This window comes from Pongo pygmaeus, chromosome 10, assembly GCF_028885625.2.
Source record: "Pongo pygmaeus isolate AG05252 chromosome 10, NHGRI_mPonPyg2-v2.0_pri, whole genome shotgun sequence".
Classification (NCBI taxonomy): Eukaryota; Metazoa; Chordata; class Mammalia; order Primates; family Hominidae; genus Pongo; species Pongo pygmaeus.
The window spans coordinates 57,522,871-57,549,887 of NC_072383.2; the positions used below are offsets into that span (position 1 = coordinate 57,522,871).

At 36.5% G+C, this 27,017-nt stretch overlaps 1 protein-coding gene across 4 annotated transcripts in view; it reads left to right on the forward strand.

The window, feature by feature from the left end:
* Window positions 1-27,017, forward strand: part of SLC16A7 (solute carrier family 16 member 7) — a 182,774-nt gene that overhangs the window by 39,908 nt on the left and 115,849 nt on the right. For all 4 annotated transcript variants that reach the window (XM_054444064.2, XM_063672852.1, XM_063672853.1 and 1 more), the window contains one exon: window positions 26,075-26,173. The gene's annotated coding sequence lies outside the window, so the exon portion shown is untranslated. The remainder of the gene's footprint in view (window positions 1-26,074; window positions 26,174-27,017) is intronic.

Genomic DNA, 27,017 nt, shown 5'->3' on the forward strand with positions numbered 1-27,017 from the left:
TATAAATCTCAGCTTGGAGTTATCAGCTTTCTACTTGTTGGCCCTAATTGGAAAGTTCTCTGCTATATACAGGTACAAAATGTACTATCGGAGCTTGAATTTCTGCCCCTTATTAACATTGATTGCCTTGTTGACTTATTTCCTCAATTCTCTTTCCATTGGAAAGCTGGCTGAAACAAATTCCTCAGTTTTGTATACAAAGTGAGCTTATGATAGAACACATTACAAATCATGCAGTGCAATAAATGAGGACACAATCTAATGCTTTTGCCATTAGAGAATATTAAAATATCCTTTACTTTACTAATTAATTACTTGAACACCATTTCTTCCACTTAATAATCTAGAAACAAATTCATGAATTTTCCAGCAGTTTGAAACTTATTTTTATCTGTTTGAAAATTCATATATCAGTTATACAATAGTATTTTCCATGAAGGTTTTGTAAGGAGTTATGTTATAATTTCCTAAAACCTATCTATACTTCAGATGGATTCTGTTTTGACAAGACTCCTATGTAGCCCAGAGGTGGCAGAGGGGATATTTCTGACTTGATTTATCTGCCCATCAGAAAAAAATATTCCTTCTTCTTCAGAGGAAGGTAGACTGTATACTGCACTTAAAACTCTTAAACACTCAAAAATCCCTGTTCTCGATTCTTTATGTATGTTAATAATGACATGCTAGAAATCAGTAGTATTCAGAAAGATTCATCTTAAGTGCATACTTAGAAGTATTAATGTTTTAGTACATATTTAAATATTTAAACAGCTATTTCACCAATTTCTATTAAATGCACTTCTGTAAAAAAAAACTGTGTAGGGTATGCTGAATGTGAATTTTGTTTTCCTTACATTTTTATTTATTTTTTTCTATTAGAAACTGACTAACCAATCTTCAAATAAACGAAACTTAGGCTTCATGAACTCGTGAGATAAAATGATCAAAACTGTGTGGGTTCTAAATTAATACCTGTTTACACTTATGATATTTGAAGAAATTAAAAAAGAACCCTTTCTGTTTCCCTCAGATGAACTTATTTTTCCCAGCATTAATGTCAAGAAACAATCAAAGAGGAAAACATTAATGTAGAAAATTTTCATCATTGAAAATTGAAGTTAAATTATTATTCTCTTTTTTTCTAATGTATGGAGCAAAAGTATTTTAGGCCTTTTCTGATTAAGTTATTCTACAGAATGTTCAGGCAACATACTTTTTTTTACATTTGGTGACAAAAATAGATGCGCAAAATAGGAATTTATTTATTTATTTAGAGACAAATTCTCACTGTGTTGCCCAGGTTGTAGTGCAATGGCACAATCACAGCTCACTGCAACCTTGACTATTCAAGCTCAAGCAGTCCTCTGCCTCAGTCTCCCATGTAGCTGGGACTACAGGTGTGCACCACCACACCTAGCTAATATGTTTTAAAGTAGGAATTTATCAGCTATTGCAATTTGCAGAATTATAAGGGTGGTGGACAAATTCAGCTGGAGAGACAGTAAGTAGCACGTACATTTGGAGATATATGATGACTTTGATTACATGAATTTAAGATTAGAAATTCCAATGTTATACTAGTTTTATGTAGTGCTGGGCACACTGTGACAATCCAGATGCTAATCCTTAAGCACATCTACTTGATATGTTGCTACTTTTCATGTAGTATGTAGATTATGAGAAAATAATTCCTGATTTCCCATAACTTAGAAAATTTTGTTTTTATTTCCATTATGGGCCTGTAGAAGTCAAGTACCTCTGACCTTTTAGCTCATTTCTTTAAACAGAAAATAGTTAAGAATAATCAGCTTCTACCCTTTGAGTATTAAAAAAGAAACTGTTGCCATATCACATGATTCAAATGTAAATCTAGCTTCCTGCTCTGGCTTAGTAGAAAGATTATCTTTGCTTTAGCCTCTGACTGCTTTTGGTAAAAGAAGCAGTCCCTTCACTGCTCCTTTTGTGTGCACATTGAAAGGGAAAGAAACAAACATGGCACACATATTTAAATTTTTAAAAAGTACCTAAATTTAAGATACCACAAAGTGTTATTCTCAAATCTGTCGTGTGCTGCCTACATGCCCAGAGCTCAAAAGAAACTGGTAAAATGCATTTTGGGACAAAAGGATTTTTTCTGCTAAATATTTTAAATCTAATAATCTGATATTTTACAGTGACTAGTCATTTTCGCCTCTGTCTCCTTGAGGCTTTCCTACTCATTTATCATTCTCTTTCTGTTTTTTTTTTTTTTTTCTTTTCTCTCTTCTTTCTGTTTTAGCATTCACCTTTTAGGGTTAGAAAGGTGTGAGACCTTTTCTCATACATCAGTCAGAGGCATTAGACTTACATAATAGGTTGACACACTCCTATAGTAAAAGACAGGTTAATGAAAAAAGCATGACAAATTTATTTAATCAAAGTTTTATGTGATATGGGAGCCTTCAGAAATGAAGACCCAAAGACCAAGGGAAAACTGTCTGTTTTATGTTTATGTTCTCCTGTGATTTGACTGTGTTCTCCAAAGTTCATGTTTTGGAAAGTTAGTTCCCAATGCAACACTGTTAAGAGGTGGGGCCTACTGAGGTGATTAGGTCATAAGGGCTCTGCCTTCATAAGTGGATTAATGCCCTTATCATGTAAGTTGATAAGTTACTGTAAAAGTTGGCTTGCTATAAAAGCAAGTTTGGTTCCCTCTTGCTCTTTCATGCTCTTTTGCTTTTCTGCCTTCTGCCATGAAATGATACAGCAGGAAGGCCTTGTCCAGATGCCAGCACCATGCTCTTGGGCTTCCCATTTCCAGAACTGTGAGCCAGCTAAAATTCTATTGCTTAGAAATTACCCACTCTGTGGTTTTCTGTTATAGCAGTATGAAATGAGCTAAGATTCATTTTGTAAGCTGTCTATTTGATAAAGAATAGACAGCTGTGTTGAAATGTAACTGGATAAAAGTACAGGTAAAATGTAATGGTAATAGGCTGAAGGAGGAAAACCCAGCAAAACCTGTCTGTTCAGATGCTTCTTGGATTCTTTGTGTAGCATTCTTTTCTCCCAGGAAGGGGCAAGATCTTTCTGGAATGAGAATCTTCAAGAAAGAAGGGAGAAGGGAGGAAGTGACTTTCTAGATTTTATGGCTTGCTTTGGAGAAGAGGGGTTCTAGATTCTATGATTCACTTTGGGAAAGTAGTATATCATTTTCATTCTTTCACTGACCTATGAGATATTCCTATTTTAGAAATGAAGAAAATTTGATTTTTAGAGCTTAACTAAATTTTCCCAATTCACTCAGTTCATTAGTGTTTGACCCAAGAAGACAGACCTGACTTTTAACATCTTAAATATTCTACAAGTAATTCTTATATCTCTGATAATTTAAACATTTTCAAAATACTGTCTCCAGTCTATTTGGTGTAATTTTTAAAATGTCTTTCATGATAATTTTCTAGAAAAACGTTTGTATAAGTTTCTGTCAGAGGAGACTAGAATCTCTGTTAGCTATTTTGGCCTACAATTAACACAGGAAACATGATACTAAGTACTTATATGAATATCAAATTATGAGAAGAGTTTATGTATTTTTATGTATCCTGATGGGTTATTACATCTTTACTATTAACACGTGAGTTGCATTGTATGTTGGTAGTTGAAACTGACTTGAGCCAGAATAGTTAATTCTTAAACATTAAGTTTTAATTGAATAGCTTACAATCCTATTCAGTTTTAATCTTTCATTGGGAAATATAAACTGAGTAATACATACATGAGCAAACTGTATAATACTTTTGGGTGATGGGCTTTAGACTTGAATAATTCTTTAAAACTGCATTGGTTATATTTTTTCAAAGTTTTTTCAGCAATTTTCAACACCTGTTTCAGAAGTTGAGAGCTAATTTTTCATAACACTTTTGTAATTGTTACCATCATTCTTTGGCTTTATCCTTCTGTATACTGAAAATCATTTTTTAGTTTACTCCATCAATTTTGTTTGAGACAAAACAGTGCATTGTTTGGCTCCTTTCTTATTTCTCCCCTTACAATGTTTTTACAGATATTACTGTTTATAAGCAATAAAACAAACACAAAAGCAACCTAAAACTATGATATAAAACTCTTTGTAACAATGAGGGGGTTGAAGTCATGCTGTATAACCAAAGTGATTAAAAGGAAAAAAGAAAACTACTGCTTCTTTTTTGTTATTCTGGTTTTTGAGACCGGATCTCACTCGGTTGCCCAGGTTAGAGTAGAGTGGTACAATCAAAGCTCACTGTAGCCCCTGACTCTGGGCTCAAGCTATCCTCCTGCCTCAGCCTCCCGAGTAGCTGGGACGAGAGATGCAAGCCACCATGCCTGGCTAATTTTTTTGTATCTTTTGTAGGGATGGGGGTCTCCCGATATTGCCCAAGTTAGTCTCAACTCCTGGGCTCAAGTGATTCTCCCATCTTGGCCTCCCAAAGTGCCAGGATTACAGGAATGAGCCAGCATACCTGGTCAACTACTGTTTATCTACACATGCACACAACCCGTCTGACACCAAATATGTGATAATTTTTCCCTTGCCAACCATTCTCCAATTTTGTGTCATACTAAATGGGTGTCTTACAATTTAACTCAATTCTTACGCTAATGGCCCAGAGTTAGGGCAGACTCCACAGGTTAAGGGCTCAATCTCACAATACATTTTCCATACTTCAGATGCCAATCACATGTAGTATGTCCCTAGATCTCCCACAACTTCTGTCCAACATGGCCACAAATTGGGGATTCCAGCTCCTTACTCAGGTTCAATAATTTGTTAGAACAGCTCGCAGAACTCAAGGGAACATTTTCTTATAGTTACCAGTTTATTATAAAGGATATAACTCAGAAATAGTCACATGGAAGAGATGCACAGGACATGGTGTGGGTGGGGGTACAGAGCTTTCATGTTCCCTCTAGGTATGCCACCTTCCCAGTACTTGGAGCAGCATTAATAGTTGTAACTATTTCTCAGCCACATGCCAAATTTAAATGGTCGTAAGGAAACTCAGGAATGTTGCTAGAAACAAAGAAGACATTAGGCTCAACACAATTAGTAAGCAGAACAAAAGGGAATTTGCAATTTACTCTAATGTTTTGAATATTTGACTTTTGGGGGACATTTCATGATTAGAACTTATGTGTCCTATTTAAATTTTGGTGAATGTCCCTGTTTTATAATTTGAAATTAAATCTTGGGTTAACTTGAACTTTATGTCCCCCTCAGAGAAAAAATAATTTAGAATTTCACTTTTCCAAGCATTATGATTGTTATTGTTGCTTGTTATGAGAAATTAAATACGTGACATTCTGAAAAAAAAAAGTAGTGCTTTTCCTAAAATAGTCTTGAATTCTATCTATCCAGATAACAAGAGGATCCATGCCACCGTTTACTACTAAAACTGTTTATCATCCCATGTATTTGCAATTGTGTAGGATTTTTTTCAATGATTTTTTCCTTTTTTACCATTTGATTGACAGATACAATGAAAGTTTTTCACAGCCCCTATCCAAAACAAGTGCTGCCATGTATTAAAAACTGAAAATACCCATCCTTCATCTTGGAAGCCTCATAAAGAGTCTGATATTCTAAATGTATTTTCTAAAACATTAAAAAAGAAAATATTTTGGTGTTTTGCCAAAGTTCCCTTAAGAATTTTAAAACTAATATTGTATACGTTTTTTTAAGAGGAACTGCATGTATGAAAAAATGACGTATGTGGTCAAATTGCATGCTTAAAAAGGTTTCTAGTTGAACAAAACACTGAAGGCAACATTTGTATAGAAAATTAAAAATATATATATTTATATGTCTATACATACATATTGTTTGAAAAATCTTATTTAACTCTTTAAGCTTTATCTATAAATTGGAGATGTGATAGCTGCCAGGAAATGATGTAGTGAGAAATGGATGAAATAGCACATACAAAGTAGTTACCTAGGTAAATATCCTATCACCAACTCTTCCATCCCAGAGGCCTCCTTTATCACACAAGCTAAAGAACCAATTTCCACCATGTCTTATTCTTATAATCCTTTTTAAATTTAATTGATACAAAGCAATCTTTTTAATGTGTTTGTATTCCCTACTAGGGCAGAGACATTGTGTGTTCATTTGCTGCCAAATTCTCCAGAGTCTATTCTTATACATGGTATGCATTCATTTATTCATTCATTCAAAAACAATTCTTAGAACCTACTTTGCTTTTGATGGGGTTACCGTGCTGAATGAAAAATGAAGTTTATTCTTTGATAGGATATAAAAATAGTTTATTTATAAGCCAATACTTTTTTGATGAGTCCAAATATATATGATAATTGTGCAATAGTTTCTAGGGCTATTTTTTTAGCATGTATCAGCATAGAAACAAAATTAGTCTGTTGTACAAAATATTGCCTTTGTAACTTTTCTAATATTTACATTGAAGGGAGCCATTTTACATGGATATTTCTAATTTGAGGAGAGTTGCTTAACATTATTGGATGCTACTGTTTCTTACTTTTTCCATTAGTGAAAGAAGGGAGCCAATTCTGATGCTCTTCTACAATCCAGGGCTTAAAGAACCATTATTCATTGTACTTTTCAATGTGTGTCACTTTCTTTTTATAGAATGTCTTTGTGGCCCTTTCCTAGATGTCATTAATAAGGCAGTGTAGAGTTTGTCCTTGGTGGGAAGATGTATAATAGTGGTAATACTTCACCATTTTAGATGATCAAAACTGTAACTATGTGCCCTGAAACACTGAGTAGCATCTAGCAAACCATATGTTTTCTAATATTGCTTTATATAGTGTTACAAAAAAATTATCAATTTAAAAAATTATAATGCTAATTCATTTCAATTTAAACACAATCTAAATTAAGTCCTTTCTTATACATTTACATTCTGGAGACAAAGTTTGTGAACTGCATGGATGATCTAACAAGTATTTCAAAATGAATTTGCTCTGTTAGCATTTCCTGTACAGATTCATTATCCTTTGTTTCCATGCTTCATTTTGACTCTTAGGCTTGGAATTCCTTACCTATAGTCCTGTTAGCCCATTGATTCCTCCTTATCCTTTAAGAATTATTCTAACCATTCTTTTTTTCTGGAACCTGTTTCTGCCCTTCATTCACCCCAGGGTGGTTAGATATCCTTTCTTAGTGTTCCCATAAAATCATGCACATATTTATTTCGCTTACCATATTTTTCATAATTATGTTTCTTCATTTGCATCTCCTACTAGATTGTGACCTTTTTGATACTCAGGATTTTATGTGTTAATCTTTGTAACTCTAAAGTATAACACAGTACCTGTCTTATAGATGGTGCACAGTAAATGTACATTGCATTAGTGGATGAATAAAAGTTAAGAATGAAGATGGATCTGATTCTTCATGCAGAAGATAGAGCCTCAAGGAAGGTATAGTCCAGAAGAGAGAGCACAATTCAGTGATGATGACTTTTCCCACTGTGATAGTAGTCAAAGTTATAGAATGAATGGGCAATAATGAAATAAAAATTGATTGAGGAAGAACATGCAATCTAGACTAGAGAATTGACTAACCATCAATTAAGATTGTCTTTATAGAGTTCAGTTGAGATAGATTCCATAATTGTTGTGAAGAATTTGGAAATTGTGCACAGAGTAAAGAATTCTGAAACTTAGTTGAAAGTAACTTGTTGAAAAACCTTATAATAATTGGGAATACAGGCACAAAGGATGTTGGAAAGTTTATTGTAGAGCCATAGATTATTGATGAGTTATCACTGCCAGCATATCCTCAGAATACATTTATGTTGTCAATTTTTAAAAGTACTTGGATAATTAATTTAGATTAATATAATTCACTTAGATTCTGTATAAAACATTAATAAATTATATTACTTCCTTGATTTAGACTTTACTTTCTGCCACAGACTATGCTGCATACTTTCATATGCATTAACTTTAATATTTACTCCAATGTAATTATTCACATTTTACAGATGAGGAAACAGAGGGTAAGAAAGCTCAATCCAATTGTCTTTGATCATAGAACTAATAACATTTCTGACATTAAATCCATTCCATTTGAATTGAAAATCTGTACTTACACTACTCTGCACTATGACCCCAAGAGTCTCTAATATACATATAAGTTTTCGGCACACAAGTTGAAAGTGGTAAGCATAAATGTCTATAAATCTAGTTGTCTCTTACATAGTTATTCATTTGTTCATTCAGTCATCAAACATTTATTGGCCCTCTAGGTACTGCTAGGTACTGCATATGTAACATATCCATATGTCCTCATGGAAGTTACAGTGGAAGAGACTGGCATTAGAAATATAAACAACTGTATAATGACAATTTTTGATAAATGCTATGAAGAAAACTGGAGTGCCTTTTATTAAGCAGATTACAGAGCAGGCTTCTTATGTACTTACTTCCCTGTGGGCAAATATAATTAGATTTACAGTATAGCTTACTGTAATTCAAGAAGATGCTTAAAATAGCTTTAGATAAATGGTACCACACCAGTGTAATCAAGCTGAACAATCTGAAAACGTTGGTCTTCTAGCAGTCTTTTCACAGCACAGAGGGAATTTTGGCAAACTATGTGGTATTCTTGAAGAAAATCGTGGTGTTACACTTCAATAGGTTCTGAAAATTTACCAAATGTCACATCTGTATTTCAGTTTTGGAGAGTGACTTTGAAACTATTTCAACAATGACCTACATCAGTTCACAAAAGAACATAATTATCCGTGGAGATAACTCTTAAGTTGCCCTTTAAAAAAAGCAGTATCTGTCCTGCTGCAACTCTGAGCATATGGCAGATTTTGAATCAGAAATATGGATACAGCATTTGATAAGTTTGAATATTTGGCTTTAAATATTGATCACATTTGGCATAAAATCAAAATAGTAATATAACAGGAGAATTTATTTCATTTAGAACTTAGTAAAGGTAGGTGGTCAAAATAAATAAAAAACAAAAAAATACAAACAAAGCAAAGCAAAACTATGTGAAACTGTCGGATGTTAACCACAACCTAGATCCTGGCTTTAGTGCGCATCAAAAGTTATAAAGTCTTGGCCGGGCACGGTAGCTCATGATTGTAATTCAGCACTTTGGGAGGCTAAGGTGGGTGGATTACTTGATGTCAGGAGTTCGAGACCAGCCTGGTCAACATGATGAAATCCCATCTCTACTGAAAATACAAAAATTAGCCAAATATGTTGGCGCATGCCTGTAATCCCAGCTGCTTGGGAGGCTGAGGCACGAGAATTGCTTGAGCCTGGGAGGTGGAAACTGCAGTAAGCCAAGAAAATGCACTCCAGCCTGGGCAACAGAGTGAGACTCTTTCTCAAAAACAAAAAACAAAAATGAAAACAGTTATAAAGTCTTACATTTTAGTTTTAGAAGTTACCTTGGACCTGTAATATAATACCATAAATAACTGGTACTTAACTAATTTCTGATTGCAAAAAAATTTCTAAGTTAATGATCTGTTTATTTGATTTTTATTTTCTCACCAACAAATGTGTGTTGCAACTTTACTTCTCGTTCCTCCCTCCGCTTTCAAAATCTCTTTGTAAGAGATAGAAAACATGATTTCCTGACAGTTGGAGACATTTTTGTAATTATCTGCAAACCTGCAAGGCTTAAGACTCTATTTGTTAATGTTGTTAGAAAGTGGTTGAAATGATTTTCATGAAGTAAGTAAAAATGTATGTGAAAGATAGAAGTTAAGCATGAAATCCAATATCATAATTGAAACCCATTATCATTTATCAACTTTAAACATTATGAGCCTTCCCTATTACTGTTTTTCCTGGAGTTTCCTTATCCTGTTAGTACTCTTCATTATCTCTTACGTCTTTCTTGTGTACCACTCTCACAGGGGAGAAACCTTTAAATTGGGTCTTGAGGAATAAATAGGAGCTTGCTCAACAGAAAGGTGAGTAAGAGGATTTCTTAATAGGCACTGACATCTATTCAGGCTAGAAAGTTAAATTAGTTCAGTGTTATTATTGGTTGTAGTGCAAGGGGAGACATGATGCTAAAAGAGAATAAAGCAGTGGCATGGGGTCAGATCAGATAGCAAAACCATTTGATATGGTTGGGCTGTGTCCCCACCCAAATCTCATCTTGAATTGTAGTTCCCATAATCACCACATGCTGTGGGAGAGACCCAGTGGGAAGGTAATTTAATCATGGGGGCTTTTGCCTCCATGCTGCTCTTATGATAGTAAATGAGTTCTCACAAGATTTGATGGTTTTATAAGGGACTTTCCCCTTTGCTTGGCTCACGTTCTTCTTCTTCCTGCTGCTGCCAAGTGAAGAAGGATGTGTTTGCTTCCCCTTCTACCATGACAGTAAGCTTCCTGAGGCCCTCCCAGCCCTGTGCAATGGTGAGTCAATTAAGCCTCTTTCCTTTATATATTACCGAGTCTTGGGTGTGTCCTCATACCAGCATGAGAACAGATTAATACAGTAAATTAGAACCACAGAGAGTGGGGTGCTGCTATAAGGATACCCAAAAATGTGGAAGCAACTTTAGAACTGGGTAACAGGCCGAGGTTGGAACAGTTTGGTGGGCTCAGAAAAAGACAGGAAAATGTGGGGAACTTTGGAACTTCATAGAGACTTGTTGAATGGCTTTGACCAAAATGCTGATAGTAATATGGTCAATGAAGTCCAGGCTTAGGTGGTCTCAGATGGAGATGAGGAACTTGTTGGGAACTGGAGTAAAAGTCACTCTTGCTGTGCAAAGAGACCAGCAGCATTTTGCCCCTGCTGTAGAGATTTGTGGAATTTGACCTTGAGGGAGAGGATTTAAGGTATCTGGTGGTAGTAATTTCTAAGCGGCAAAATGTTCGAAAGTAAGTAGAGCATAAAAGTTTGGAAAATTTGCAGCCTAACAATACGATAGAAAAGAAAAACCCATTTTCTGGGGAGAAATTCAAGCTTGCTACAGAAATTTGCATAGGTAATAAGGAACCAAATGTTAATCACCAAGACTGTGCGGAAAATGTCTCCAGGGCATGTCAGAGACCTTCACAGCAGCCCCTTCCATCACAGGCCTGGAGGCCTAGGAGGGAAAAATCATTTCCTGGGCTGGGCCCAGGGCCCCCCTGCTGTGTGCAGCCTCAAGACTGGATGCTCTGTGTCTCAGCCACTCCAGCCATGGCTAAAAGGGGCCAAGGTACAGCTCAAGCCATTGCTTCAGAGGGTGCAAACCCTAAGGCTTGGAAGCTTCCGCATGGTGTTGGTCCTGCAGGTGCATAGAAGATAAGATTTCAGGTTTGGAGACCTCCACCTAGATTTCAGAGGATGTATGGAAATGCCTTGATGTCCAGGCACAAGTCTGCTACAGGGGTGGAGCTCTCATGGAGAATCTCTGCTAGGGCTAGGGCAGTGCAGAAGGTGAATTTGTGGTTGGAAGCCCCACACAGAGACCCCACAGGGGCATTGCCTAGTGAAGTTGTAAGAAGAGGGCCACCATACCCTGGAACCCAGAATGGTAGATCCACCAACAGCTTGCATTGTGCACCTGGAAAAGCTGCAGGCACTCAACTCCAGCCCATGAAAGCAGCCAGGATGGGGGCTGTACCATGCAAAGCCACAGGGGCAGAGCTGTTTAAGGCCATTGGAGCTCACTTCTTGCATCATTGTGACCCAGATGTGAGACATGGAGTGAGTCAGCTTTTGGAACTTTAAAGTTTAATGACTGTCCTAGTGGATTTCATACTTGCATGGGCTGTTTTGGCCAATTTCTTCCATTTGGAATGGGTATATTTACCCAATGCCTGTACCCCCATTGTATCTAGGAAGTAACTAACATGCTTTTGATTTTACAGGTTCATAGACTGAAGAGACTTGCCTTGTCTCAGATAAGACTATGGACTTGGACTTTTGGGTTAATGCTGAAATGAGTTAAGACTTTGGAGAACCATTGGGAAGGGCATGATTGTGTTTTGAAATGTGAGGACATAAGATTTGGGAGGGGCTGGGGGTAGAATGATATGGTTGGCTGTGTCCCCGCCCAAATCTCACCTTGAATTCTAGTTCCCATAATCCCCATGTATCATGGGAGGGGACCTGATGGGAGGTAATATAATCATGGAGGCTCTCACCCGTGTGCTGTTCCTGTGATAGTGAGTGAGTTCTTATGAGATCTGATGGTCTTATAAGGGACTTCCCTCTTCATTCAGCTCTCATTCTTCTCGTTTCTGCTGCCATGTGAAGAAGAATGTGTTTGCTTCCCCTTCCACCATGATTGTAAGTTTCCCGAGGCCTCCCAGCCCTGTGGAACTGTGAGACAATTAAACCTCTTTCCTTTATAAATTATCCTGTCTCGGGTATGTCCTGATAGCAACTTAAGAATGTACTAATACACTGTAAGTTTCATGAAGAAATGATCACATCAGGTAAAGTTGTTTGGTGACTAGAAAGGGGCCCACCAAGGGAGGAGCCAAGATGGCCGAATAGGAACAGCTCCAGTCTACAGCTCCCAGCGCAAGCGACGCAGAAGACGGGTGATTTCTGCATTTCCATCTGAGGTACTGTTTTCATCTCACTAGGGAGTGCCAGACAGTGGGCGCAGGTCAGTGTGTGAGTGCGCCGTGCGCCAGCCGAAGCAGGGGCGAGGCATTGCCTCACTCGGGAAGCGCAAGGGGTCAGGGAGTTCCCTTTCCAGGGGTGACAGATGGCACCTGGAAAATTGGGCCACTCTCACCCGAATACTGTGCTTTTCCGACGGGCTTAGGAAACGGTGCCCCAGAAGAGTATAGCCCGCACCTGGCTCAGAGGGTCCTACGCCCACAGAGTCTCGCTGATCGCTAGCACAGCAGTCTGAGATCAAACTGTAAGGCGGCAGCGAGGCTGGGGGAGGGGCGCCCGCCATTGCCCAGGCTTGCTTAGGCAAACAAAGCAGCCTGGAAGCTCGAACTGGGTGGAGCCCACCACAGCTCAAGGAGGCCTGCCTGCCTCTGTAGGCTCCACCTCTGGGGGCAGGGCACAGACAAACAAAAAGACAGCAGTAACCTCTGCAGACTTAAATGTCCCTGTCTGACAGCTTTGAAGAGAGCAGTGGTTCTCCCAGCATGCAGCTGGAGATCTGAGAACGGGCAGACTGCCTCCTCAAGTGGGTCCCTGACCCCTGACCCCCGAGCAGCCTAACTGGGAGGCACCCCCCAGCAGGGGCAGACTGACACCTCACACGGCCGGCCAGGTACTCCAACAGACCTGCAGCTGAGGGTCCTGTCTGTTAGAAGGAAAACTAATAAACAGAAAGGACATCCACACCAAAAACCCATCTGTACATCACCATCATCAAAGACCAAAAGTAGATAAAACCACAAAGATGGGGAAAAAACAGAGCAGAAAAACTGGAAACTCTAAAAAGCAGAGTACCTCTCCTCCTCCAAAGGAACGCAGTTCCTCACTAGCAACGGAACAAAGCTGGACGGAGAATGACTTTGACGAGCTGAGAGAAGAAGGCTTCAGATGATCAAATTACTCCGAGCTACGGGAGGATATTCAAACCAAAGGCAAAGAAGTTGAAAACTTTGAAAAAAATTTAGAAGAATGTATAACTAGAATAACCAATACAGAGACGTGCTTAAAGGAGCTGATGGAGCTGAAAACCAAGGCTCGAGAACTACGTGAAGAATGCAGAAGCCTCAGGAGCCAATGCGATCAAATGGAAGAAAGGGTATCAGCCCTGGAAGATGAAATGAATGAAATGAAGCGAGAAGGGAAGTTTAGGGAAAAAAGAATAAAAAGAAACGAATAAAGCCTCCAAGAAATGTGGGACTATGAGAAAAGACCAAATCTACGTCTGATTGGTGTACCTGAAAGTGACGGGGAAAATGGAAACAAGTTGGAAAACACTCTGCAGGATATTATCCAGGAGAACTTCCCCAATCTAGCAAGGCAGGCCAACATTCAGATTCAGGAAATACAGAGAACGCCACAAAGATACTCCTCGAGAAGAGCAACTCCAAGACACATAATTGTCAGATTCACCAAAGTTGAAATGAAGGAAAAAATGTTAAGGGCAGCCAGAGAGAAAAGTCGGGTTACCATCAAAGGGAAGCCCATCAGACTAACAGCGGATCTCTCGGCAGAAACCCTACAAGCCAGAAGAGAGTGGGGGCCAATATTCAACATTCTTAAAGAAAAGAATTTTCAATCCAGAATTTCATATCCTGCCAAACTAAGCTTCATAAGTGAAGGAGAAATAAAATACTTTACAGACAAGCAAATGCTGAGAGATTTTGTCACCACCACGCCTGCCCTAAAAGAGCTCCTGAAGGAAGCGCTAAACATGGAAAGGCACAGCCGGTACCAGCCACTGCAAAATCTTACCGAAATGTAAAGACCATCGAGACTAGGAAGAGACTGCATCAACTAACGAGCAAAATAACCAGCTAACATCATAATGACAGGATCAAATTCACACATAAAAATATTAACTTTAAATGTAAATGGACTAAATTCTCCAATTAAAAGACACAGACTGGCAAATTGGATAAAGACTCAAGACCCATCAGTGTGCTGTATTCAGGAAACCCATCTCACGTGCAGAGACACACATAGGCTCAAAATAAAAGGATGGAGGAAGATCTACCAAGCAAATGGAAAACAAAAAAAGGCAGGTGTTGCAATCCTAGTCTCTGATAAAACAGACTTTAAACCAATAAAGATCAAAAGAGACAAAGAAGGCCATTACATAATGGTAAAAGGATTAATTCAACAAGAAGAGCTAACTATCCTAAATATATATGCACCCAATACAGGAGCACCCAGATTCATAAAGCAAGTCCTGAGTGACCTACAAAGAAACTTAGACTCCCACGCATTAATAATGGGAGACTTTAACACCCCACTGTCAACATTAGACAGATCAACGAGACAGAAAGTCAACAAGGATACCCAGGAATTGAACTCAGCTCTGCACCAAGCAGACCTAATAGACATCTACAGAACTCTCCACCCCAAATCAACAGAATATACATTTTTTTCAGCACCACACCACACCTATTCCAAAATTGACCGTATATTTGGAAGTAAAGCTCTCCTCAATAAATGTAAAAGAACAGAAATTATAACAAACTATCTCTCAGATCACAGTGCAATCAAGCTAGAACTCAGGATTAAGAATCTCACTCAAAACCGCTCAACTACGTGGAAACTGAACAACCTGCTCCTGAATGACTACTGGGTACATAACGAAATGAAGGCAGAAATAAAGATGTTCTTTGAAACCAACGAGAACCAAGACACAACATACTAGAATCTCTGGGATGCATTCAAAGCAGTGTGTAGAGGGAAATTTATAGCACTAAATGCCCACAAGAGAAAGCAGGAAAGATCCAAAATTGACACCCTAACATCACAATTAAAAGAACTAGAAAAGCAAGAGCAAACACATTCAAAAGCTAGCAGAAGGCAAGAAATAACTAAAATCAGAGCAGAACTGAAGGAAATAGAGACACAAAAAACCCTTCAAAAAATAAATGAATCCAGGAGCTGGTTTTTTGAAAGGATCAACAAAATTGATAGACCGCTAGCAAGATTAATAAAGAAAAAAAGAGAGAAGAGTCAAATAGATGCAATAAAAAATGATAAAGGGGATATCACCACCGATCCCACAGAAATACAAACTACCATCAGAGAATATTACAAACACCTCTACACAAATAAACTAGAAAATCTAGAAGAAGTGGATAAATTCCTCAACACATACACCCTCCTAAGACTAAACCAGGAAGAAGTTGAATCTCTGAATAGACCAATAACAGGAGCTGAAATTGTGGCAATAATCAATAGCTTACCAAACAAAAAAAGTCCAGGACCAGATGGGTTCACAGCCGAATTCTACCAGAGGCACGAGGAGGAGCTGGTACCATTCCTTCTGAAACTATTCCAATCAATAGAAAAAGAGGGAATCCTCCCTAACTCATTTTATGAGGCCAGCATCATCCTGATACCAAAGCCTGGCAGAGACACAACAAAAAAAGAGAATTTTAGACCAATATCCTTGATGAACATTGATGCAAAAATCCTCAATAAAATACTGGCAAACAGAATCCAGCAGCACATCAAAAAGCTTATCCACCATGATCAAGTGGGCTTCATCCCTGGGATGCAAGGCTGGTTCAATATATGCAAATCAATAAATGTAATCCAGCATATAAACAGAACCAAAGACAAAAACCACATGATTATCTCAATAGATGCAGAAAAGGCCTTTGACAAAATTCAACAACCCTTCATGCTAAAAACTCTCAATAAATTAGGTATTGATGGGACGTATCTCAAAATAATAAGAGCTATTTATGACAAACCCACAGCCAATATCATACTGAATGGGCAAAAACTGGAAGCATTCCCTTTGAAAACTGGCACAAGACAGGGATGCCCTCTCTCACCACTTCTATTCAACATAGTGTTGGAAGTTCTGGCCAGGGCAATTAGGCAGGAGAAGGAAATCAAGGGTATTCAACTAGGAAAGAGGAAGTCAAATTGTCCCTGTTTGCAGATGACATGATAGTATATCTAGAAAACCCCATTGTCTCAGCCCCAAATCTCCTTAAGCTGATAAGCAACTTCAGCAAAGTCTCAGGATACAAAATCAATGTACAAAAATCACAGGCATTCTTATACATCAATAACAGACAAACAGAGAGCCAAATCATGAGTGAACTCCCATTCACAATTGCTTCAAAGAGAATAAAATACCTAGGAATCCAACTTACAAGGGATGTGAAGGACCTCTTCAAGGAGAACTACAAACCACTGCTCAAGGAAATAAAAGAGGATACAAACAAATGGAAGAACATTCCATGCTCATGGGTAGGAAGAATCAACATCATGAAAATGGCCATACTGCCCAAGTTAATTTACAGATTCAATGCCATCCCCATCAAGCTACCAATGACTTTCTTCACAAAATTGGAAAAAACTACTTTAAAGTTCATATGGAACCAAAAAAGAGCCCGCATCGCCAAGTCAATCCTAAGCCAAAAGAACAAAGCTGGAGGCATCACACTACCTGACTTCAAACTATACTACAAGGCTACAGTAACCAAAACAGCATGGTACTGGTACCAAAACAGAGATATAGATCAATGGAACAGAACAGAGCCGTCAGAAATAATGCCACATATCTACAACTATCTGATCTTTGACAAACCTGACAAAAACAAGAAATGGGGAAAGGATTCCCTATTTAATAAATGGTGCTGGGAAAACTGGCTAGCCATATGTAGAAAGCTGAAACTGGATCCTTTCCTTACACCTTATACAAAAATCAATTCAAGATGGATTAAAGACTTAAATGTTAGACCTAAAACCATAAAAAACCTAGAAGAAAACCTAGGCATTACCATTCAGGACATAGGCATGGGCAAGGACTTCATGTCTAAAACACCAAAAGCAATGGCAACAAAAGCCAAAATTGACAAATGGGATCTAATTAAACTAAAGAGCTTCTGTACAGCAAAGGAAACTACCAGCAGAGTGAACAGGCAACCTACAAAATGGGAGAAAATTTTCGCAACCTACTCATCTGACAAAGGGCTAATATCCAGAATCTACAATGAACACCAACAAATTTACAAGAAAAAAACAAACAACCGCATCAAAAAGTGGGCAAAGGACATGAACAGACACTTCTCAAAAGAAGACATTTATGCAGCCAAAAAACACATGAAAAAATGCTCACCATCACTGGCCATCAGATAAATGCAAATCAAAACCACAATGAGATACCATCTCACACCAGTTAGAATGGCAATCATTAAAAAGTCAGGGAACAACAGGTGCTGGAGAGGATGTGGAGAAATAGGAACACTTTTACACTGTTGGTGGGACTGTAAACTGGTTCAACCCTTGTGGAAGTCAGTGTGGCGATTCCTCAGGGATCTAGAACTAGAAATTCCATTCGACCCAGCCATCCCATTACTGGGTATATACCCAAAGGACTATAAATCATGCTGCTATAAAGACACATGCACACGTATGTTTATTGCAGCATTATTCACAATAGCAAAGACTTGGAACCAACCCAAATGTCCAACAATGATAGACTGGATTAAGAAAATGTGGCACATATATACCATGGAATACTACGCAGCCATAAAAAATGATGAGTTCATGTCCTTTGTAGGGACATGGATGAAATTAGAAATCATCATTCTCAGTAAACTATCGCAAGAACAAAAAACCAAACACTGCATATTCTTACTCATAGGTGGGAATTGAACAATGAGAACACATGGACACAGGAAGGGGATCATCACACTTCGGGGACTGTTGTGGGGTGGGGGGAGGGGGGAGGGATAGCATTGGGAGATATACCTAATGCTAGATGACGAGTTGGTGGGTGCAGCGCACCAGCATGGCACATGTATACATATGTAACTTACCTGCACATTGCGCACATGTAACATAAAACCTAAAGTATAATAATAATAATAATAATAATAATAATAAAATTTAAAAAAAAAAGGGCCCACCTTCACTGCAGAAGCAGAAGAAAATGAATGAAAGACTAACAGAGATACAGAAATGTGCACAGGTAACCAAGATGTTGTGGGAGTTCATGCCTGATCTGATGGCATTAATTTTTTATTTAAATAAGAAGCCAGGTCAGTTGGGTATGTGGCTCATTCCTGTAAGCCCAGCACTTTGGGAGGTCTAGTTGGGAGGATCGCTTGATGCCAGGAGTTTGAGATCAGCCTGGGTAACATGGTGACCAGAAAACACGGTCACTACAAAAAAAAATACAAAAATTAGCCAGATGTGGTGGAACATGCCTGTAGTCCCTGCTATTTGGGAGGCTGAGGTGGGAGGCTCACCTGAACTTGGCGAGGTAAAAGCTGCAGTGAGCCATTATTGTGCCACTGCACTCTGACCTGGGTGACAGAGTGAGACCTTGTCTCAACAACAACAAGAACAACAACAATAAGAAACCAGGTCAACTGCAGGGGGTGATTGAGGATATTTAGGGAACTTAAGGTTAAGGGATGATGTTAGAACTGTAATGCAGGAGAGGAAGATACCAAGATTTGTGTGAAGAGCTTACTGGACAGGCCGTGAGGTCCTGCTGAAATTGAAGTATATACATATGTAGTGGTATCAATCTGTGCAATTAATCCATTTCCCTTAGCTCTATTTAATGCAATAATTGCATAGTCCATTCCAAGTTTGGAATTTTCAGACTTCTTGTTGTAAGAAGACATAGGCATGAGGGACTTGAGATTGTTAGTGATTGATTATAGGTGATATTAATATTTATTGAGTACATATGATGTGTTAGTAATTGTGCTTAGTACATTATATACATTGCCACATTTAAACCTTTTTTTTCTATGAGGAATAAATATTGTTCCCACTTTCTAAAAACCAACTGAGGATTCAGTTATGTAATTTTCTCAAGATAGATTTACCATGATGTAGGGTAACTGGGATTTGAGTGAAGAAACATTGCAGCTGAACAGAGAAAAAAAGTGAGGCTAAAAAAGGGCTCATAGTTTAGGAGAAGATGTATCAAGAGACTAACCAGTCTCAAGAGGAATCCAGGACAGGATTGATAGAAATAAAATATTTTAGATTGTGTGAAATACAGGGAACTAATTGGTAAGTAGAACATCAATGTTTAAGCCTCTAGTGATAGAGGCATTCAGAGTGGACAAGAGATCCAAGTTGGAAATGGTTTTCTGAAATGAGAGTTGAAGTAGAGATCGTGAATTCTATGGATAGATTATTGATTGTAGTGCATAGGTATTGATTATCAATATTGATTTTGGTGGGATTTTGGAATCAGGAGAAATGGATTTTGAAGGAATGACCTAAAAGCTGATGAGTCCTAGTATTCAGAGTGATACAGATTGGTGAAGTGAAAGTAAGTGAAAAAGAATTTTTTGCATGAAAGTGGAAAAGTAATGATACAAAAGCCACAAAATGGAAGTAGGATTATTCTGAGCCTCTATCTTGATCTGACTGCATGAAGACGATGACTTATATAAATCAGGCTTTCAAGGAAAAAACAATTTGGAGACAAACTAACGTCTCAGTTAGGAATAAGGAAGTTTGCTTATTAAAAAATGGGAGTCATAGAGTGTACAATGGACAAGGTTGAGAAGGACATCAAAAGGAGTGTGGTAGGGTGGAGAGCATGAACCAAAGGGGAAAAAGTGCATAGCTGTGTAAGTGAGAGATTGCAAAAGAGGATTAGTGATTAGAGGAAACAGTTTATTTGGGGCTTGAGAGTGAGAGACAAGAGGCATCAGTGGAATTTAGTGGCTTTACATTTGTAAACAGAGCTTTGGTTTAAAGGTGTTTTGCTATTTCATTTCCAAATACTGCCATGACCTGACTTTCAACCACATTATTATTTGAGCTAAGTGAGGATGACAATGTTCAAAGTTCAGTGGTGGTTGGGGCTGATACAGGAGTCTTGTTGGTTGGATCAATGGAAGATTTGGATGATATTAACTGGATCTATACCTCTGGTTTTGTGGCCTTGCTTAATAGTAGTTTACTTTAAAAGTTCTAGGCCAGACAAGGTGGCTCACACCTGTAATACCGGCACTTGGGGATGCTGAGGCAGGTGGATCACCTGAGGTGAGGAGTTCAAGACCAGCCTGGCCAACATGGCGAAACCCCATCTCTACTAAAAATACAAAAATTAGCCAGGCATGGTGGCGGCCACCTGTAATCCCAGCAACTTGGGAAGCTGAGACTGGAGAATCACTTGAACCTTGGAGGTGGAGGTTGCAGTGAGCCGAGACTGTGCCATTGCACTCCAGCCTGGGCTATAAGAGTGGAACTCTATCCCCCCTCCCCACTAAAAAAAAAAGTTCTAAAAATATTAGTACAAATTGTATAGATATTTGTCTAGTATTTCATTTTCAAGGCATTACATTATATTAATTTAATATTTAGTGTTTAGGATTTATATATGTCATCTTTTTTTTTGCTTATTAGAAAAGATACCCATTTGATGATATTAATTTCCATTGTTAAATTTTAAAAGGGCATAGTCTTACCTGAGCACTTAAATAACTGTAACGAAAATTTAAATTGGGTCTGTAGATTGACTTGTTTCACAAGACATGGAAAAGAGTGTGTGTCTTATTCAAAATAAAGGAGATATGGTATTATGAAGTAAATTCTAAGCATACAATTCATCAAAGTTTAGCACTAGAAGTGTTTTTATACACCACATAGTCCAGCCACCTATTTATGGCTGATGCATATCCATTTGGTGTCTTTTCATGAAAGATATTTATTCTAACTGGTATTGTGGAAACAGTGAGCAAGATCAAAGTTGGAATATTGTCTCTACCCTTAAAGCTGTATACCCCTGATAACTTGACTTCTCCAAGCCGAGTATTTCCCCTTTTGTAAAATGGAGATGTTACCATTATCAAAGAGTGTTTGAGAGGACTAGAGTGCCCATTTTACTTTTAGGTATCTTTGACTATGAGGTCATACTTATACTGAACAAAAATCTATCTCTCTGTAGTTCTAATCTATTCACTATAGTTCAGTGAATATATCTATTCACATATAGTTATGTCCCAGGAATGGATCTACTTTGGTATCCCTGCTGTGCTCAGGCGTGGGTTGGGAGGTGCCTGTGGGAGGTGTGGACTCCATGCAAATTCAGCAATGGATTTCAGAGCTCAGCAGCTTGAGCCCTTGGTCAGTTATACTCCCTCTAGCTGTAGGTCTTTGAGGCACATACTTAAAAGCACCACATCGTATTTGTCCATCTTAATTGTATGTAAAAATAAAATTGCTAAAAGCTCTAGTATACTATTTGCTTTATAGAGTGAAAGATAAATGTAAATTTTGCTATGGGGAGATGGTAGCTAAAAGAAGCTACTATTTTTGCTTCTCTCTTACTCCCATGCAGAGCCCCCCTCAAAACCACCCATGCTTCCCTCAAAGTAAGATGATAAACTGAGCATGGCAACATTCCAAGACAAGCTCGGTACAATTTGCCTTTGCAGTGTGTCTTGGCTTTGCCCCTCTTCGTGGTTAATTTTCAATACACCACTAAACAAATTATATTTTTTCAATGTTTATTGATTTTTCTTTCATCTTTGACTTCCTCAATTAAGAAAGGGGTAGGCTATGAATGTCTCTATAACAAAGAAGTGAGAACAAGATTAGTGAACTCAATAATTTTGTTAAAGTTTTGAGATCAAAGTTTATGGTCCTAGTGTTTTTCTTACTCATTTTCAGTATATGATGATGTAGGCCATTTCCTTAGATTCCATTCATATAACTGTATTACCCTTGCTTAGAGATTTTAAGTTATACTACTTATTAAGGAGTACCATAGAATTTCTTATGTCAACCATGAAAACAGCTATATACTGTAGCTGTAAATAGTGTTTACAATTATATACATGTAGCTGTTTGTAACATGGCTTTTTAGAATCTGTCTCCAGTGACTTTCAAAGATCACCTTTGCTGGTTATGTAAACTTAAAACAATGGATTTGCTTTTGGACATCTAAGAGTATGATGTGGTGTCTCATGCCTGTCATTTACCAGCAAAAGAAATGTTACTCTTCAGCTTTACCACAATGCCCTCACATTCTTCAACCTTGAGTTAGTCAGCCACTTATCAGCTGATGTGATTTTACGTTTTTGCCTTGATCATTAATCATTCACTCTAAGTTCTCCTTTTGTAGCGTTTGCCAGTTGCTTCCAAAACAAACATGCTTTCTGGGCTTGAGGAAGGGAAAAGCAAAAAAGATTTAAAAGAAGATAGTAGATGGTTTCACAGTTATTTTGACTTTATTACTAATGCTAACTACTATCATAAGGTATAGAACTAAGCTTGAGGTATTAATAAATATTTTATTCAAGGAACTTTTTTTTCAGCCCTAATGAGAATTTATAAACATGATTGGATGGTGCTGTTGAGTTAAAGGGAGAAACTCTCTCTCCTTAGAGAGTAGATTGTTTGCTGATTTTCTGAAAATTTGAGTGTGGATTTACATAGTTTTAAATATTCCTTTTAGATTTACTGTGGTTTCTAAAACAGTCTCTTATTTTTGGAGGACATTTATTTATTTTGTGAAATAAGTTAATAAAATTACATATGTCAGCTGACATAATTTTTCACTTTTATTATTCTGTAGATAATAATCAACCAGGTGTAAACATGAGTAACATATTTCCCCTATTATATCATACATTCCTAGCCCTTTGAATAAGCACCTTTGCAAAAATATATTTCATTTCTGTCTTGATTAAAATTTGTTTCATGAGTTGGAAGAGATCATGAACCCTGGGTAATGCATTTCGTTGTAACTAAAATTCTTAAGTCAATTAATTATGAGTTACACCAGACATGGAACTTTATGACATCCGGAGTATTCTATTAAAATAGCAGTATTGAAATAGCTGCTGGCCCTTTCTAAAAAGTATGGCCATTTAAATCACCTAAATAATGATCTCTGAAATTACAGAATTAAAAATACCATACTATTTCCTACCTGATAATTGGATGAGAAATTAGACATTAACCTAGCCTTCCAAAGGCCTAGAGATTCCTGTTTTTTTCTTTCCTGTTCCTTCTTATTTGTGTTAATTTTATTTTCAGTAAAACAGATCAAGGAATTTCTCTTAGTTTATGAACCTTTCTAGAAAAGTAAATATAGCATATACTTTTGCTGTTGGTTTTATATTAAAGAAATTATGAAAACGTTGCCTTTTAATATAAATAAAAGTCTTTGTAGAACTTATCTGTGATTTACACATGCATGCTTCAGAAGGTCAGGTATTCTAACTTTTGTACAAGGTAAAAGTTACTTGGAAGATGAAAAGGCATGCCGAAACAAATAGAAAACATTTTATTTCATTTTAACTACCTTTCTTTTTTAAACATCTCTATTTGGTAGACATGATTATGTAACTGTCAAATTACTCTTTATTGTTTTACATATCAGCCCACAAACATATAACTTTTAAGGTTTGCTCCTGTTTAAAAGAAAATCACTCTTTAAGACAAATGAAACTTTTACTGCCCTACTTTTGCAGAACAAAATACTGTAAACTAAAATTAACTGTAATATTCTAATGTTGTAGAGAAAAACCAGGGAATTTCTAAAGTCACGTTGTTAAAACAAATTTTTAGTTGAGGAATAAAAAAGAAAAGAGAATGAAAACTTCCTTAACTGATGATTCTCAAATATTAGTAATATTATTTTATTTCACATGAGAATCAAAATGTGGGAGATCTCACTTTTTAGGTATGAGGTAAGAAATATAATTATGCAGACAAAAATGGGTTACAGCAAATAATACCAATTTGTCACCATACCTATACATGAAATAAATTCAAAATTATATAATTTTAGTGGTAGCTACTGAATCAGAAAGTTAGAGTAAGATGTTATGTTTTAAAAATATTTACTATATAAATTTTAATTATTGTGGTATAATAATACCAGTAATTTTGTGAAGTATATCTTAATATTAATTCTAAATTCAAGTGAATTTAATTATTGTTTTAAGGAGGTATTTGCATGTAAAATTCACAAGTGTTTGTGTAATTTTTACTAAATTACAATGTATATACATGGTCTGCTTATTATAGTTTTGGAATTTACGAAGTAAACAATTGATTATCAACCTAAAATTCCTTCCATTTTAGATTACAATATCAAGGTTCTCTGGTTAAATCACGTAACATTACAAGTGCTATCAAAATGACCTCAGACTATTTCTGTTCTGTTTTCTTTGGCCTTACTCGTGTGATTTTTTTATATTTTAAAAACCTTTGCACTGCACTATACTACTGTAGAACAATCTGATTTTTCTTGATTACATCTCAAAGTTGATTATATTGGTTTAATAATAAGATAAATATCAGAATTTGTATACTTAAATATCTTATTTTTTAAATAAAGAATCAGCAGGGATCTAATGTTTATTCATCTATATATTCCAATTTTTTAAACTGTCTTAAGTAGCAATATTAATATTAATTAATGTTATTATTAATAATTATATTTTAATCAACTATTATGGGGTGCCATGGTTATAACATAGGGTTAGTGGTGATGTGAACAAATTTAACTAAATAATCTGTATCTAAAGGAGTCTTTAAATAGAACCTTGGAGCTTTAAGAGAAGAGTTAATAGTTAATAGTTATTAATAGTTAATATTATTAATTAATTATTAATAACAATTATTATAATCAATAACAATTATTCAGTCAACAATTTATTATTCATGTTGTTATTTCATTGCCAAACACTATATGTATTGATATTTTACAAATGTTAACTAGCTTAATTCAATAGTCACAATTTTGGGGTAAATACTAGTATATCCTTTGTTTTCAAGTAAAGAAGTTGGACAGAGAAATGAAAAGCTTGTTTCAAGGTTCATATCATCAAAGAACATACAAGAACTAATGATTAAACATTGGTTATATTTTTATAATATTTCTGATGTATTGTTAAACTTTAGTTGTCTCACTGAAATGTTGCTTCAATTTTTAATTGACATTTAATGTAAGTAGTTTTAATGTATTTATGTAAAAAATTTCAAGATATTACTTTATGAACACAGACATAGGCATGCACACACACACACATACACACTCACACTCACACTCACATATATTTTTGTACCAAAAATGGAGAGAAACATCACTCAGAAGTTAAAAACAAGCTATTGGTTTGAAATCCCAAAGATGGTGGACTGAAATGAGTCTCTCTGATGTTTTGGTAGGAAATCCTCTGCACCTTGAGAAATTGTACTTGGGACAGAAAATATAAAGGCAGGCACAAATAAAGGCAGGCAGGTGCCATAATTATAACATAGGGCTGTTGGTGATGTGAACACATTTAACTAAATAATCTAAATGGTCCTTTAAATAAAAGCTTGGAGCTTTAAGAGAAGGTAAATAGCATTTTCAGCCAGTGCAATAGAAAGCTACATGTTATTAAGTCTTTCAGATATGGAGTTGGATATATTTTTCATTTTTCTAAACATGCACTGAAATATTTAGATGGTTACTATATTCTTTGATTCTTCTAGGAGTCAATCTTAAGATGTGATACTTTCCTGTGAAACCTGAAACAAGGTGATCTGGGGAACCAAAGACTCTAGGACTCTTGGTGCCAACAGAGTTACTCTGTGAGTATCCTTGGTGTGTAATGATGTTTTCTTCCTTCTAGCTGTTGTAAGTCATGCTGTTTATGCAATTAGTAAATCTTAATGTGAATGGTAATATTGGCATGACTACTGTTTTAATTCATTTTCTAAAATAGGACATATCTTAAAGTTGGTACTTTTAGCTTCTAGTGTTTCCATGATCCAATATACTGTGTAATCTTGGTCAAGAGACTAAGTCTCAGTTTCTCTGTATATAAAAAGAAGCTAAATATAAACTTCCTTCATTTAAATGATTATAAAGTAGTAAATGATAAAGTTTCAATAATAATAATAGAATTATATTCTATTTTTATTACTAGCATGAATTCTGGTTTTAAAATAAACGAGAAAGCTAGAGGTATATACTTTTAGTTATTTACCTTTATCATTGGCACTTTTTAAAAAAAACTAAATTTTTAACAAAAATGATCATATTGGGTTTTTTTTTTACGTTCGTATGTTGTTTGCAAAGGGCTTTATCACTGTGTTTCCACACTCATGATTCAATCTGATTTAATCCTTCATACAATCTTGGTGTAAAGCAGGTCAGGGATTTTAATCCTCGCTGTGCAGATGAGAAAACTGATGCTCAGCATTGTGTCTTGCTGAAGACTGCATAACTTATAAGGGAGATAATTTAAAATCCAATGTTCTTATAAACAGTCTATACTCTTTTCTGTAGACTGTTCTTATAACTAGTCTATACTCTTTCAAATAAATGTAACCAACTGTATTCAATTGGTCAAATTTGTATTTTTGCATTGGATTGCTACATATTTTAACTAGTTTATAAGAGTAGTATGGTAAATTTACTAAGTTATATTAC